Genomic DNA, 15,003 nt, shown 5'->3' with positions numbered 1-15,003 from the left:
GCGTGCCCCTTAAATTCGCATTAGCATTCGAATGCAAGGTATTCTTGGACAACTTTGCTGTGCTTGCTTCTAGTTCTGCCCCAGCGCACCATAGATATGCTTTCTCTTCCCTTTAATTTTTGAGATGCCGAGAACTCAGGAATTTAGAACACAAGTCCGGGGACGTATACTGTGCTGGCACAGTTTCTCCTTGCTAGACAGAGTGGAAAAACATTTTGCTGAGATGCAGAAGACAAGAAATGCAGAATACGGAGATACGGAGCTGTCCGAAATTAAGTGCCGCTGCCAGGCGTCTTTCGGCAGAAAGAGAGCTCCGGAGCGCAGTGTCCGGCACAGTGCTCTCTGCGCAAATAGCCGCTTGATCGCATCCGAGAGACGGAGAGCGCGGTACCTTCTAGGATGCGAAGAGTGAAGCCGCACAACACCCGGACTGTGTCCGCAGCTTTCTAACTGCTTGAAGTTCATGGCTTACCACTCGCCTGCCCCTTAAATTCGCATTAGCATTCAATTGCAAGGTATTCTTGGACAACTTTGCTGTGCTTGCTTCTAGTTCTGCCCCAGCGCACCATAGATAACCTTTCTCTTCCCTTTAGTTTCTGAGATGCCGAGAACTTGGGAATTTAGAACACAAGTCCAGGGACGTATACTATGCTGGCACAGTTTCCCCTTGCTAGACAGAGTGGAAAAACATTTTGCTGAGATGCAGAAGACAAGAAATGCGGAATATGGAGATACGGAGCTGTCCGAAATTAAGTGCCGCTGCCAGGCGTCTTTCGGCAGAAAGAGAGCTCCGGAGCGCACAGTGACCGGCACAGTGCTCTCTGCGCGAATAGGCGCTTGATCGCATCCGGGAGACGGAGAGCGCGGTACCTTCCAAGATGCGAAGAGTGAAGCCGCACAACACCCGGACTGTGTCCGCAGCTTTCTAACTGCTAGAAGTTCATGGCTTGCCACTCGCCTGCCCCTTAAATTCGCATTAGCATTCGAATGGAAGGTATTCTTGGACAAATTTGCTGTGCTTGCTGCTAGTTCTGCCCCAGCCCACCATAGATAACCTTTCTCTTCCCTTTAGTTTTTGAGATGCCGAGAACTCGGGAATTTAGAACGCAAGTCTGGGGACGTATACTGTGCTGGCACAGTTTCTCCTTGCTAGACAGAGTGGAAAAACATTTTGCTGAGATGCAGAAGACAAGAAATGCAGAATACGGAGACAAGGAGCTGTCCGAAATTAAGTGCCGCTGCCAGGCGTCTTTCGGCAGAAAGAGAGCTCCGGAGCGCACAGTGACCGGCACAGTGCTCTCTGCGCGAATAGCCGCTTGATCGCATCCGGGAGACGGAGAGCGCGGTACCTTCCAAGATGCGAAGAGTGAAGCTGCACAACACCCGGACTGTGTCCGCAGCTTTCTAACTGCTAGAAGTTCATGGCTTACCACTCGCGTGCCCCTTAAATTCGCATTAGCATTCGAATGGAAGGTATTCTTGGACAACTTTGCTGTGCTTGCTGCTAGTTCTGCCCCAGCCCGCCATAGATAACCTTTCTCTTCCCTTTAGTTTTTGAGATGCCGAGAACTCGGGAATTTAGAACGCAAGTCTGGGGACGTATACTGTGCTGGCACAGTTTCTCCTTGCTAGACAGAGTGGAAAAACATTTTGCTGAGATGCAGAAGACAAGAAATGCAGAATACGGAGACAAGGAGCTGTCCGAAATTAAGTGCCGCTGCCAGGCGTCTTTCGGCAGAAAGAGAGCTCCGGAGCGCACAGTGACCGGCACAGTGCTCTCTGCGCGAATAGCCGCTTGATCGCATCCGGGAGACGGAGAGCGCGGTACCTTCCAAGATGCGAAGAGTGAAGCTGCACAACACCCGGACTGTGTCCGCAGCTTTCTAACTGCTAGAAGTTCATGGCTGACCACTCGCGTGCCCCTTAAATTCGCATTAGCATTCGAATGGAAGGTATTCTTGGACAACTTTGCTGTGCTTGCTGCTAGTTCTGCCCCAGCCCGCCATAGATAACCTTTCTCTTCCCTTTAGTTTTTGAGATGCCGAGAACTTGGGAATTTAGAACACAAGTCCAGGGACGTATACTATGCTGGCACAGTTTCCCCTTGCTAGACAGAGTGGAAAAACATTTTGCTGAGATGCAGAAGACAAGAAATGCAGAATATGGAGATACGGAGCTGTGCGAAATTAAGTGCCGCTGCCAGGCGTCTTTCGGCAGAAAGAGAGCTCCGGAGCGCACAGTGACCGGCACAGTGCTCTCTGCGCGAATAGCCGCTTGATCGCATCCGGGAGACGGAGAGCGCGGTACCTTCCAAGATGCGAAGAGTGAAGCCGCACAACACCCGGACTGTGTCCGCAGCTTTCTAACTGCTAGAAGTTCATGGCTTACCAATCGCGTGCCCCTTAAATTCGCATTAGCATTCGAATGGAAGGTATTCTTGGACAACTTTGCTGTGCTTGCTGCTAGTTCTGCCCCAGCCCACCATAGATAACCTTTCTCTTCCCTTTAGTTTTTGAGATGCCGAGAACTCGGGAATTTAGAACACAAGTCCGGGGACGTATACTGTGCTGGCAGAGTTTCTCCTTGCTAGACAGAGTGGAAAAACATTTTGCTGAGATGCAGAAGACAAGAAATGCAGAACACGGAGATACGGAGCTGTCCGAAATTAAGTGCCGCTGACAGGCGTCTTTCGGCAGAAAGAGAGCTCCGGAGCGCACAGTGACCGGCACAGTGCTCTCTGCGCGAATAGCCGCTTGATCGCATCAGAGAGACGGAGAGCGCGGTACCTTCTAGGATGCGAAGAGTGAAGCCGCACAACACCCAGACTGTGCCCGCAGCTTTCTAACTGCTAGAAGTTCATGGCTTACCACTCGCGTGCCCCTTAAATTCGCATTAGCATTCGAATGCAAGGTATTCCTGGACAACTTTGCTGTGCTTGCTTCTAGTTCTGCCCCAGCGCATCATAGATATGCTTTCTCTTCCCTTTAATTTTTGAGATGCCGAGAACTCAGGAATTTAGAACACAAGTCCGGGGACGTATACGGTGCTGGCACAGTTTCTCCTTGCTAGACAGAGTGGAAAAGCATTTTGCTGAGATGCAGAGGAAAAGAAATGAAGAATACGGAGATACGGAGCTGTCCGAAATTAAGTGCCGCTGCCAGGCGTCTTTCGGCAGAAAGAGAGCTCCGGAGCGCACAGTGACCGGCACAGTGCTCTCTGCGCGAATAGGCGCTTGATCGCATCCAAGAGACGGAGGGCGCAGTACCTTCTAGGATGCGAAGAGTGAAGCCGCACAACACCCGGACTGTGTCCGCAGCTTTCTAACTGCTAGAAGTTCATGGCTTACCACTCGCCTGCCCCTTAAATTCGCATTAGCATTCGAATGGAAGGTATTCTTAGACAACATTGCTGTGCTTGCTGCTAGTTCTGCCCCAGCCCACCATAGATAACCTTTCTCTTCCCTTTAGTTTTTGAGATGCCGAGAACTCGGGAATTTAGAACACAAGTCCGGGGACGTATACTGTGCTGGCACAGTTTCTCCTTGCTAGACAGAGTGGAAAAACATTTTGCTGAGATGCAGAAGACAAGAAATGCAGAATACGGAGATACGGAGCTGTCCGAAATTAAGTGCCGCTGCCAGGCGTCTTTCGTCAGAAATAGAGCTCCGGAGCGCAGTGTCCGGCACAGTGCTCTCTGCGCAAATAGCCGCTTGATCGCATCCGAGAGACGGAGAGCGCGGTACCTTCTAGGATGCGAAGAGTGAAGCCGCACAACACCCGGACTGTGTCCGCAGCTTTCTAACTGCTAGAAGTTCATGGCTTACCACTCGCCTGCCCCTTAAATTCGCATTAGCATTCGAATGGAAGGTATTCTTAGACAACTTTGCTGTGCTTGCTGCTAGTTCTGCCCCAGCCCACCATAGATAACCTTTCTCTTCCCTTTAGTTTTTGAGATGCCGAGAACTCGGGAATTTAGAACACAAGTCCGGGGACGTATACTGTGCTGGCACAGTTTCTCCTTGCCAGACAGAGTGGAAAAACATTTTGCTGAGATGCAGAAGACAAGAAATGCAGAATACGGAGATACGGAGCTGTCGGAAATTAAGTGCCGCTGCCAGGCGTCTTTCGGCAGAAAGGGAGCTCCGGAGCGCACAGTGACCGGCACAGTGCTCTCTGCGCGAATAGCCGCTTGATCGCATCCGGGAGACGGAGAGCGCGGAACCTTCCAAGATGCGAAGTGTGAAGCCGCACAACACCCGGACTGTGTCCGCAGCTTTCTAACTGCTAGAAGTTCATGGCTTACCAATCGCGTGCCCCTTAAATTCGCATTAGCATTCGAATGGAAGGTATTCTTGGACAACTTTGCTGTGCTTGCTGCTAGTTCTGCCCCAGGCCACCATAGATAACCTTTCTCTTCCCTTTAGTTTTTGAGATGCCGAGAACTCGGGAATTTAGAACACAAGTCCGGGGACGTATACTGTGCTGGCACAGTTTCTCCTTGCTAGACAGAGTGGAAAAGCATTTTGCTGAGATGCAGAAGACAAGAAATGCAGAACACGGAGATACGGAGCTGTCCGAAATTAAGTGCCGCTGCCAGGCGTCTTTCGGCAGAAAGAGAGCTCCGGAGCGCACAGTGACCGGCACAGTGCTCTCTGCGCGAATAGGCGCTTGATCGCATCCGAGAGACGGAGAGCGCGGTACCTTCTAGGATGCGAAGAGTGAAGCCGCACAACTCCCGGACTGTGTGCGCAGCTTTCTAACTGCTAGAAGTTCATGGCTTACCACTCGCCTGCCCCTTAAATTCGCATTAGCATTCGAATGCAAGGTATTCTTGGACAACTTTGCTGTGCATGATTCTAGTTCTGCCCCAGCGCATCATAGATAGCCTTTCTCTTCCCTTTTGTTTTTGAGATGCCGAGAACTCGGGAATTTAGAACACAAGTCCGGGGACGTATACTGTGCTGGCACAGTTTCTCCTTGCTAGACAGAGTGGAAAAACATTTTGCTGAGATGCAGAAGTCAAGAAATGCAGAATACGGAGATACGGAGCTGTCCGAAATTAAGTGCCGCTGCCAGGCGTCTTTCGTCAGAAATAGAGCTCCGGAGCGCACAGTGTCCGGTACAGTGCTCTCTGCGCGAATAGCTGCTTGATCGCATCTGAGAGACGGAGAGCGCGGTACCTTCCAAGATGCGAAGAGTGAAGCTGCACAACACCCGGACTGTGTCCGCAGCTTTCTAACTGCTAGAAGTTCATGGCTTACCACTCGCGTGCCCCTTAAATTCGCATTAGCATTCGAATGGAAGGTATTCTTGGACAACTTTGCTGTGCTTGCTGCTAGTTCTGCCCCAGCGCACCATAGATAACCTTTCTCTTCCCTTTAGTTTTTGAGATGCCGAGAACTCGGGAATTTAGAACACAAGTCCGGGGACGTATACTGTGCTGGCACAGTTTCTCCTTGCTAGACAGAGTGGAAAAACATTTTGCTGAGATGCAGAAGACAAGAAATGCAGAATACGGAGATACGGAGCTGTCGGAAATTAAGTGCCGCTGCCAGGCGTCTTTCGGCAGAAAGAGAGCTCCGGAGCTCACAGTGACCGGCACAGTGCTCTCTGCGCGAATAGGCGCTGGATCGCATCCGAGAGACGGAGGGCGCGGTACCTTCTAGGATGCGAAGAGTGAAGCCGCACAACACCCAGACTGTACCCGCAGCTTTCTAACTGCTAGAAGTTCATGGCTTACCACTCGCGTGCCCCTTCAATTCGCATTAGCATTCGAATGCAAGGTATTCTTGGACAACTTTGCTGTGCTTGCTTCTAGTTCTGCCCCAGCGCATCATAGATAGCCTTTCTCTTCCCTTTTGTTTTTGAGATGCCGAGAACTCGGGAATTTAGAACACAAGTCCGGGGACGTATACTGTGCTGGCACAGTTTCTCCTTGCTAGACAGAGTGGAAAAACATTTTGCTGAGATGCAGAAGTCAAGAAATGCAGAATACGGAGATACGGAGCTGTCCGAAATTAAGTGCCGCTGCCAGGCGTCTTTCGTCAGAAATAGAGCTCCGCAGCGCACAGTGTCCGGTACAGTGCTCTCTGCGCGAATAGCTGCTTGATCGCATCTGAGAGACGGAGAGCGCGGTACCTTCTAGGATGCGAATAGTGAAGCCGCTCAACACCCGGACTGTGTCCGCAGCTTTCTAACTGCTAGAAGTTCATGGCTTACCACTCGCCTGCCCCTTAAATTCGCATTAGCATTCGAATGCAAGGTATTCTTGGACAACTTTGCTGTGCTTGCTTCTAGTTCTGCCCCAGCGCACCATAGATAACCTTTCTCTTCCCTTTAGTTTCTGAGATGCCGAGAACTTGGGAATTTAGAACACAAGTCCAGGGACGTATACTATGCTGGCACAGTTTCCCCTTGCTAGACAGAGTGGAAAAACATTTTGCTGAGATGCAGAAGACAAGAAATGCAGAATATGGAGATACGGAGCTGTCCGAAATTAAGTGCCGCTGCCAGGCGTCTTTCGGCAGAAAGAGAGCTCCGGAGCGCACAGTGACCGGCACAGTGCTCTCTGCGCGAATAGCCGCTTGATCGCATCCGGGAGACGGAGAGCGCGGTACCTTCCAAGATGCGAAGAGTGAAGCCGCACAACACCCGGACTGTGTCCGCAGCTTTCTAACTGATAGAAGTTCATGGCTTACCAATTGCGTGCCCCTTAAATTCGCATTAGCATTCGAATGGAAGGTATTCTTGGACAAGTTTGCTGTGCTTGCTGCTAGTTCTGCCCCAGCCCACCATAGATAACCTTTCTCTTCCCTTTAGTTTTTGAGATGCCGAGAACTCGGGAATTTAGAACACAAGTCCGGGGACGTATACTGTGCTGGCACAGTTTCTCCTTGCTAGACAGAGTGGAAAAACATTTTGCTGAGATGCAGAAGACAAGAAATGCAGAATACGGAGATACGGAGCTGTCGGAAATTAAGTGCCGCTGCCAGGCGTATTTCGTCAGAAATAGAGCTTGGGAGCGCACAGTGTCCGGCACAGTGCTCTCTGCGCGAATAGCCGCTTGATCGCATCCGAGAGACGGAGAGCGCTGTACCTTCTAGGATGCGAAGAGTGAAGCCGCACAACACCCAGACTGTGCCCGCAGCTTTCTAACTGCTAGAAGTTCATGGCTTACCACTCGCCTACCCCTTAAATTCGCATTAGCATTCGAATGCAAGGTATTCTTGGACAACTTTGCTGTGCTTGCTTCTAGTTCTGCCCCAGCGCACCATAGATAACCTTTCTCTTCCCTTTAGTTTCTGAGATGCCGAGAACTTGGGAATTTAGAACACAAGTCCTGGGACGTATACTATGCTGGCACAGTATCTCCTTGCTAGACAGAGTGGAAAAACATTTTGCTGAGTTGCAGAAGACAAGAAATGCAGAATATGGAGATACGGAGCTGTCCGAAATTAAGTGCCGCTGCCAGGCGTCTTTCGGCAGAAAGAGAGCTCCGGAGCGCACAGTGACCGGCACAGTGCTCTCTGCGCGAATAGCCGCTTGATCGCATCCGGGAGACGGAGAGCGCGGTACCTTCCAAGATGCGAAGAGTGAAGCCGCGCAACACCCGGACTGTGTCCGCAGCTTTCTAACTGCTAGAAGTTCATGGCTTACCACTCGCGTGCCCCTTAAATTCGCATTAGCATTCGAATGGAAGGTATTCTTGGACAACTTTGCTGTGCTTGCTGCTAGTTCTGCCCCAGCCCACCATAGATAACCTTTCTCTTCCCTTTAGTTTTTGAGATGCCGAGAACTCGGGAATTTAGAACACAAGTCCGGGGACGTATACTGTGCTGGCAGAGTTTCTCCTTGCTAGACAGAGTGGAAAAACATTTTGCTGAGATGCAGAAGACAAGAAATGCAGAACACGGAGATACGGAGCTGTCCGAAATTAAGTGCCGCTGACAGGCGTCTTTCGGCAGAAAGAGAGCTCCGGAGCGCACAGTGACCGGCACAGTGCTCTCTGCGCGAATAGCCGCTTGATCGCATCAGAGAGACGGAGAGCGCGGTACCTTCTAGGATGCGAAGAGTGAAGCCGCACAACACCCAGACTGTGCCCGCAGCTTTCTAACTGCTAGAAGTTCATGGCTTACCACTCGCGTGCCCCTTAAATTCGCATTAGCATTCGAATGCAAGGTATTCCTGGACAACTTTGCTGTGCTTGCTTCTAGTTCTGCCCCAGCGCATCATAGATATGCTTTCTCTTCCCTTTAATTTTTGAGATGCCGAGAACTCAGGAATTTAGAACACAAGTCCGGGGACGTATACGGTGCTGGCACAGTTTCTCCTTGCTAGACAGAGTGGAAAAGCATTTTGCTGAGATGCAGAGGAAAAGAAACGAAGAATACGGAGATACGGAGCTGTCCGAAATTAAGTGCCGCTGCCAGGCGTCTTTCGGCAGAAAGAGAGCTCCGGAGCGCACAGTGACCGGCACAGTGCTCTCTGCGCGAATAGGCGCTTGATCGCATCCAAGAGACGGAGGGCGCAGTACCTTCTAGGATGCGAAGAGTGAAGCCGCACAACACCCGGACTGTGTCCGCAGCTTTCTAACTGCTAGAAGTTCATGGCTTACCACTCGCCTGCCCCTTAAATTCGCATTAGCATTCGAATGGAAGGTATTCTTAGACAACATTGCTGTGCTTGCTGCTAGTTCTGCCCCAGCCCACCATAGATAACCTTTCTCTTCCCTTTAGTTTTTGAGATGCCGAGAACTCGGGAATTTAGAACACAAGTCCGGGGACGTATACTGTGCTGGCACAGTTTCTCCTTGCTAGACAGAGTGGAAAAACATTTTGCTGAGATGCAGAAGACAAGAAATGCAGAATACGGAGATACGGAGCTGTCCGAAATTAAGTGCCGCTGCCAGGCGTCTTTCGTCAGAAATAGAGCTCCGGAGCGCAGTGTCCGGCACAGTGCTCTCTGCGCAAATAGCCGCTTGATCGCATCCGAGAGACGGAGAGCGCGGTACCTTCTAGGATGCGAAGAGTGAAGCCGCACAACACCCGGACTGTGTCCGCAGCTTTCTAACTGCTAGAAGTTCATGGCTTACCACTCGCCTGCCCCTTAAATTCGCATTAGCATTCGAATGGAAGGTATTCTTAGACAACTTTGCTGTGCTTGCTGCTAGTTCTGCCCCAGCCCACCATAGATAACCTTTCTCTTCCCTTTAGTTTTTGAGATGCCGAGAACTCGGGAATTTAGAACACAAGTCCGGGGACGTATACTGTGCTGGCACAGTTTCTCCTTGCTAGACAGAGTGGAAAAACATTTTGCTGAGATGCAGAAGACAAGAAATGCAGAATACGGAGATACGGAGCTGTCGGAAATTAAGTGCCGCTGCCAGGCGTCTTTCGGCAGAAAGAGAGCTCCGGAGCGCACAGTGACCGGCACAGTGCTCTCTGCGCGAATAGCCGCTTGATCGCATCCGAGAGACGGAGAGCGCGGTACCTTCTAGGATGCGAAGAGTGAAGCCGCACAACTCCCGGACTGTGTGCGCAGCTTTCTAACTGCTAGAAGTTCATGGCTTACCACTCGCCTGCCCCTTAAATTCGCATTAGCATTCGAATGCAAGGTATTCTTGGACAACTTTGCTGTGCATGATTCTAGTTCTGCCCCAGCGCATCATAGATAGCCTTTCTCTTCCCTTTTGTTTTTGAGATGCCGAGAACTCGGGAATTTAGAACACAAGTCCGGGGACGTATACTGTGCTGGCACAGTTTCTCCTTGCTAGACAGAGTGGAAAAACATTTTGCTGAGATGCAGAAGTCAAGAAATGCAGAATACGGAGATACGGAGCTGTCCGAAATTAAGTGCCGCTGCCAGGCGTCTTTCGTCAGAAATAGAGCTCCGGAGCGCACAGTGTCCGGTACAGTGCTCTCTGCGCGAATAGCTGCTTGATCGCATCTGAGAGACGGAGAGCGCGGTACCTTCCAAGATGCGAAGAGTGAAGCTGCACAACACCCGGACTGTGTCCGCAGCTTTCTAACTGCTAGAAGTTCATGGCTTACCACTCGCGTGCCCCTTAAATTCGCATTAGCATTCGAATGGAAGGTATTCTTGGACAACTTTGCTGTGCTTGCTGCTAGTTCTGCCCCAGCGCACCATAGATAACCTTTCTCTTCCCTTTAGTTTTTGAGATGCCGAGAACTCGGGAATTTAGAACACAAGTCCGGGGACGTATACTGTGCTGGCACAGTTTCTCCTTGCTAGACAGAGTGGAAAAACATTTTGCTGAGATGCAGAAGACAAGAAATGCAGAATACGGAGATACGGAGCTGTCGGAAATTAAGTGCCGCTGCCAGGCGTCTTTCGGCAGAAAGAGAGCTCCGGAGCTCACAGTGACCGGCACAGTGCTCTCTGCGCGAATAGGCGCTGGATCGCATCCGAGAGACGGAGGGCGCGGTACCTTCTAGGATGCGAAGAGTGAAGCCGCACAACACCCAGACTGTACCCGCAGCTTTCTAACTGCTAGAAGTTCATGGCTTACCACTCGCGTGCCCCTTCAATTCGCATTAGCATTCGAATGCAAGGTATTCTTGGACAACTTTGCTGTGCTTGCTTCTAGTTCTGCCCCAGCGCATCATAGATAGCCTTTCTCTTCCCTTTTGTTTTTGAGATGCCGAGAACTCGGGAATTTAGAACACAAGTCCGGGGACGTATACTGTGCTGGCACAGTTTCTCCTTGCTAGACAGAGTGGAAAAACATTTTGCTGAGATGCAGAAGTCAAGAAATGCAGAATACGGAGATACGGAGCTGTCCGAAATTAAGTGCCGCTGCCAGGCGTCTTTCGTCAGAAATAGAGCTCCGCAGCGCACAGTGTCCGGTACAGTGCTCTCTGCGCGAATAGCTGCTTGATCGCATCTGAGAGACGGAGAGCGCGGTACCTTCTAGGATGCGAATAGTGAAGCCGCTCAACACCCGGACTGTGTCCGCAGCTTTCTAACTGCTAGAAGTTCATGGCTTACCACTCGCCTGCCCCTTAAATTCGCATTAGCATTCGAATGCAAGGTATTCTTGGACAACTTTGCTGTGCTTGCTTCTAGTTCTGCCCCAGCGCACCATAGATAACCTTTCTCTTCCCTTTAGTTTCTGAGATGCCGAGAACTTGGGAATTTAGAACACAAGTCCAGGGACGTATACTATGCTGGCACAGTTTCCCCTTGCTAGACAGAGTGGAAAAACATTTTGCTGAGATGCAGAAGACAAGAAATGCAGAATATGGAGATACGGAGCTGTCCGAAATTAAGTGCCGCTGCCAGGCGTCTTTCGGCAGAAAGAGAGCTCCGGAGCGCACAGTGACCGGCACAGTGCTCTCTGCGCGAATAGCCGCTTGATCGCATCCGGGAGACGGAGAGCGCGGTACCTTCCAAGATGCGAAGAGTGAAGCCGCACAACACCCGGACTGTGTCCGCAGCTTTCTAACTGATAGAAGTTCATGGCTTACCAATTGCGTGCCCCTTAAATTCGCATTAGCATTCGAATGGAAGGTATTCTTGGACAAGTTTGCTGTGCTTGCTGCTAGTTCTGCCCCAGCCCACCATAGATAACCTTTCTCTTCCCTTTAGTTTTTGAGATGCCGAGAACTCGGGAATTTAGAACACAAGTCCGGGGACGTATACTGTGCTGGCACAGTTTCTCCTTGCTAGACAGAGTGGAAAAACATTTTGCTGAGATGCAGAAGACAAGAAATGCAGAATACGGAGATACGGAGCTGTCGGAAATTAAGTGCCGCTGCCAGGCGTATTTCGTCAGAAATAGAGCTTGGGAGCGCACAGTGTCCGGCACAGTGCTCTCTGCGCGAATAGCCGCTTGATCGCATCCGAGAGACGGAGAGCGCTGTACCTTCTAGGATGCGAAGAGTGAAGCCGCACAACACCCAGACTGTGCCCGCAGCTTTCTAACTGCTAGAAGTTCATGGCTTACCACTCGCCTACCCCTTAAATTCGCATTAGCATTCGAATGCAAGGTATTCTTGGACAACTTTGCTGTGCTTGCTTCTAGTTCTGCCCCAGCGCACCATAGATAACCTTTCTCTTCCCTTTAGTTTCTGAGATGCCGAGAACTTGGGAATTTAGAACACAAGTCCTGGGACGTATACTATGCTGGCACAGTATCTCCTTGCTAGACAGAGTGGAAAAACATTTTGCTGAGTTGCAGAAGACAAGAAATGCAGAATATGGAGATACGGAGCTGTCCGAAATTAAGTGCCGCTGCCAGGCGTCTTTCGGCAGAAAGAGAGCTCCGGAGCGCACAGTGACCGGCACAGTGCTCTCTGCGCGAATAGCCGCTTGATCGCATCCGGGAGACGGAGAGCGCGGTACCTTCCAAGATGCGAAGAGTGAAGCCGCGCAACACCCGGACTGTGTCCGCAGCTTTCTAACTGCTAGAAGTTCATGGCTTACCAATCGCGTGCCCCTTAAATTCGCATTAGCATTCGAATGGAAGGTATTCTTGGACAACTTTGCTGTGCTTGCTGCTAGTTCTGCCCCAGCCCACCATAGATAACCTTTCTCTTCCCTTTAGTTTTTGAGATGCCGAGAACTCGGGAATTTAGAACACAAGTCCGGGGACGTATACTGTGCTGGCAGAGTTTCTCCTTGCTAGACAGAGTGGAAAAACATTTTGCTGAGATGCAGAAGACAAGAAATGCAGAACACGGAGATACGGAGCTGTCCGAAATTAAGTGCCGCTGACAGGCGTCTTTCGGCAGAAAGAGAGCTCCGGAGCGCACAGTGACCGGCACAGTGCTCTCTGCGCGAATAGCCGCTTGATCGCATCAGAGAGACGGAGAGCGCGGTACCTTCTAGGATGCGAAGAGTGAAGCCGCACAACACCCAGACTGTGCCCGCAGCTTTCTAACTGCTAGAAGTTCATGGCTTACCACTCGCGTGCCCCTTAAATTCGCATTAGCATTCGAATGCAAGGTATTCCTGGACAACTTTGCTGTGCTTGCTTCTAGTTCTGCCCCAGCGCATCATAGATATGCTTTCTCTTCCCTTTAATTTTTGAGATGCCGAGAACTCAGGAATTTAGAACACAAGTCCGGGGACGTATACGGTGCTGGCACAGTTTCTCCTTGCTAGACAGAGTGGAAAAGCATTTTGCTGAGATGCAGAGGAAAAGAAATGAAGAATACGGAGATACGGAGCTGTCCGAAATTAAGTGCCGCTGCCAGGCGTCTTTCGGCAGAAAGAGAGCTCCGGAGCGCACAGTGACCGGCACAGTGCTCTCTGCGCGAATAGGCGCTTGATCGCATCCAAGAGACGGAGGGCGCAGTACCTTCTAGGATGCGAAGAGTGAAGCCGCACAACACCCGGACTGTGTCCGCAGCTTTCTAACTGCTAGAAGTTCATGGCTTACCACTCGCCTGCCCCTTAAATTCGCATTAGCATTCGAATGGAAGGTATTCTTAGACAACATTGCTGTGCTTGCTGCTAGTTCTGCCCCAGCCCACCATAGATAACCTTTCTCTTCCCTTTAGTTTTTGAGATGCCGAGAACTCGGGAATTTAGAACACAAGTCCGGGGACGTATACTGTGCTGGCACAGTTTCTCCTTGCTAGACAGAGTGGAAAAACATTTTGCTGAGATGCAGAAGACAAGAAATGCAGAATACGGAGATACGGAGCTGTCCGAAATTAAGTGCCGCTGCCAGGCGTCTTTCGTCAGAAATAGAGCTCCGGAGCGCAGTGTCCGGCACAGTGCTCTCTGCGCAAATAGCCGCTTGATCGCATCCGAGAGACGGAGAGCGCGGTACCTTCTAGGATGCGAAGAGTGAAGCCGCACAACACCCGGACTGTGTCCGCAGCTTTCTAACTGCTAGAAGTTCATGGCTTACCACTCGCCTGCCCCTTAAATTCGCATTAGCATTCGAATGGAAGGTATTCTTAGACAACTTTGCTGTGCTTGCTGCTAGTTCTGCCCCAGCCCACCATAGATAACCTTTCTCTTCCCTTTAGTTTTTGAGATGCCGAGAACTCGGGAATTTAGAACACAAGTCCGGGGACGTATACTGTGCTGGCACAGTTTCTCCTTGCCAGACAGAGTGGAAAAACATTTTGCTGAGATGCAGAAGACAAGAAATGCAGAATACAGAGATACGGAGCTGTCGGAAATTAAGTGCCGCTGCCAGGCGTCTTTCGGCAGAAAGAGAGCTCCGGAGCGCACAGTGACCGGCACAGTGCTCTCTGCGCGAATAGCCGCTTGATCGCATCCGAGAGACGGAGAGCGCGGTACCTTCTAGGATGCGAAGAGTGAAGCCGCACAACTCCCGGACTGTGTGCGCAGCTTTCTAACTGCTAGAAGTTCATGGCTTACCACTCGCCTGCCCCTTAAATTCGCATTAGCATTCGAATGCAAGGTATTCTTGGACAACTTTGCTGTGCATGATTCTAGTTCTGCCCCAGCGCATCATAGATAGCCTTTCTCTTCCCTTTTGTTTTTGAGATGCCGAGAACTCGGGAATTTAGAACACAAGTCCGGGGACGTATACTGTGCTGGCACAGTTTCTCCTTGCTAGACAGAGTGGAAAAACATTTTGCTGAGATGCAGAAGTCAAGAAATGCAGAATACGGAGATACGGAGCTGTCCGAAATTAAGTGCCGCTGCCAGGCGTCTTTCGTCAGAAATAGAGCTCCGGAGCGCACAGTGTCCGGTACAGTGCTCTCTGCGCGAATAGCTGCTTGATCGCATCTGAGAGACGGAGAGCGCGGTACCTTCCAAGATGCGAAGAGTGAAGCTGCACAACACCCGGACTGTGTCCGCAGCTTTCTAACTGCTAGAAGTTCATGGCTTACCACTCGCGTGCCCCTTAAATTCGCATTAGCATTCGAATGGAAGGTATTCTTGGACAACTTTGCTGTGCTTGCTGCTAGTTCTGCCCCAGCGCACCATAGATAACCTTTCTCTTCCCTTTAGTTTTTGAGATGCCGAGAACTCGGGAATTTAGAACACAAGTCCGGGG

Source organism: Passer domesticus, chromosome W, assembly GCF_036417665.1.
Source record: "Passer domesticus isolate bPasDom1 chromosome W, bPasDom1.hap1, whole genome shotgun sequence".
Taxonomy (NCBI): domain Eukaryota; kingdom Metazoa; phylum Chordata; class Aves; order Passeriformes; family Passeridae; genus Passer; species Passer domesticus.
The sequence above is the reverse complement of the archived record's forward strand: the minus strand, read 5'-3'. Positions refer to the sequence as shown.